The following is a 2,676-nucleotide window of genomic DNA, read 5'->3' as shown; positions in this document are numbered from 1 at the left end:
GGTGACGAGGAGGACCAGCAGTCGCGACCGCTGTAGTCCGCGCTAGCGGTGTCGGGCCAGGTCTACGCTGACATTGACGCGGAGTTCGAGGAACAGATGGAGCTGATGCTCCGTCGCTCCGTCGTCCACACCAACGGCCCGACTTCGCCACCGGGGGCGCTCCTCCCCATGAAGCGGGACCCGACATCCCCTCCACACTCTCCGCCGCCAGCGCAACAGCGGTGTCCAAATCGGACGCCCCGTCAAGGAAGATCGGCTCTCGTTGCCATCCCGACGCACCATGAAAGAAGAGTGGCACTTGCCGCCGCCTGGCGCGCCATGAAAGTGGAGCGTCGCTCGTCGCCGCCTCGCCGCGTCGTCAAGGAGGAGCGCCGATCGTCGCCGTCCCCCTGCCCAATGCGCGCGGGCGCATTCTGCACTACCTCCGGGGCAGCTCCTCCTCATCGTCGTCGTCACGGAGCGCCATGACTGCGCAGGAGTACGCCGACCGGGAGCAGCGCCGACGGGACAGGCGCAACGCCACGCGCTGATCCTAGTTCACGGACTCCGACGTCCCGCCGCCACACATCACAACGGACCCAGACCTGGCATAGGCCTTAGCCCTGGACCGCTCTGTGACGATGTCGGAGACGGCTAAGCGTCGTCTCTGCCGCCTCAATGAGGAGATGGCCAGGTACGACGAGGAATGCTCCCTCGCCGAGATCGCCGCCGCCATCGAGGACGCCGCCTCCAACGACCGCCGCCCTCTCCCCCAGTCCACGTCCTCGATGGACGCGGCCGCACTGCGCATGGGCAGGAGGAGGTGGAGAGGATCATCCACGAGCGCCAGGTAGCTGCCGGAAAGCCCTGTCGCGGTGCCACCACCTTTCGCTGCGCCAAGCCCAACGACTCCGACTCCGACGGCGGGTCGGGCGACGATGATGGAGGAGGAGGAGCTGGCCAGCCCGACATTGGCTATGAGGTCACCGTGAAGTATAGGATAATTTAGGGTTTTAGTTTTAGGTTTTAGTTCACCGGATGAAATATCGTCCTGTTTTATGAATAAATTATCCTACTCTCAATGGAATCCGTCGCGTTTATATCAAAATTCGTCATGTTTGCACGAATTTCGTCCGGTTGGTTTGAGTTGCTGTCAAAATGTATGCGGCTAGCGTTGGGTGTCGACCTCCCGCGTCCGTGTCCGGAGACTGGCCCCCCTATCCGCGGACGGATGCGGGAGGTTTTTTGCGGGTTGTCGTTGAGATGCCCTAAGCCAACAACAGTTTTAGAGCAGGCATGTCAAAACAGAAAGGAAAAAATCTTTCCTTTATTTTGGTTCTACCGGCCTTCTCTTCTCCTCAAGAAAATATTTTGTGTTCGATATTTTTGTATGAATTCTATGTGATATGAGATGGTATTTCATTTTCCGTACATGCATAATAGTCGAAGCATTTCATTGCAAGTGAGGGCGGTACATTTAATAGTGGCTTTTTGTGTGTGTACATGCGTTGGTGTTGGTTGTGTGCATTCTAACTATGCAGAGGCCAGATGTGTGTACCCATTGTGTTTATATCGTCTTGATGCTTCATTTTTGAGTTAATGAAATTCACCCTTTGTTGAAAGAAAATCTAAGCTCCCTCAAGGTGATGCTCTGGGTCGGCCCATTTTTGGGTATATGCATATAGTTCTTGCCGCAGAGCATCACCTTGATGGGCGCGCCGGCCTCGCTTGAGAGCTCCTATGCGGCGCTGAAAAGGAGGGAGCTCCTAATCGGCGCCTTAAGCGTCGGTTCAGGAAGCTGGCGCTCGCACGCCGCACCTCATGGGCCGGCCCACCACACGCCGTAGAAGGAAAAATGTCTCGTGAATAAAACACGAGAAAAACTGCCGGTACCGTCACTCGAACTCACGCCTTAAAACTACAAGGGAGGAACCATTCCACTAACCACTACAACAAGGAATCTCTAGTTAGTACAAATGAACGCGAAGTGTATAAGAACCAATAAATTAGCGCTATTTATTAGATTTCCTAATTATTTTAAAAACACTTATTGAACTTGAAAAAAGATCACTGAACTTGAAAAAAGTTCACCAAATTTGAAAATGTTCATCAAATTTGTAAAAAGTTCATCATTTTACTTAAAGTTCATCAAATTTGTAGAAATGTTCGTCCATTTTTTAAAAAGTGTTCATCAATTTTGGAAAAAGTTCAACAAAATTTGAAAATAGTTCATCGGATTTGCAAAAAAGTTCATCGATTTTGAAAAAAGTTCACGAATTCAAAAAAGGTTCACAAAAAAAAGTTCATCAGATTTGCAAGAAGTTTATGGATTTTGAAAAAAGTTCACGAATTCAAAAAAGGTTCACAAAAAAAGTTCATCAAATTTGAGAAACATTCATCAGATTTGCAAAAAGTTTATGGATTTTGAAAAAAGTTCACGAATTCAAAAAAGGTTCACAAAAAAAAGTTCATCAAATTTGAGAAAATGTTCAACGGATTTGCAAATTTTTTATCGATTTTGAGAAAAGTTCACGAATTCAAAAAGGTTCACAAAAACAATGTTCGCGAAATCGAAAAAGGTTCACAAAATAGAAAAATGAACAAACAGAAGAAAACCAGCGAAAAAAAGAAAGAAAAGAAAACAGGTTCACGTTCTTTATTTGAAGAACTGTAAAAGATGCTCTCAATCACCAAAGC

This window comes from Triticum urartu, chromosome 7, assembly GCF_003073215.2.
Source record: "Triticum urartu cultivar G1812 chromosome 7, Tu2.1, whole genome shotgun sequence".
Lineage (NCBI taxonomy): Eukaryota > Viridiplantae > Streptophyta > Magnoliopsida > Poales > Poaceae > Triticum > Triticum urartu.
The sequence above is the reverse complement of the archived record's forward strand: the minus strand, read 5'-3'. Positions refer to the sequence as shown.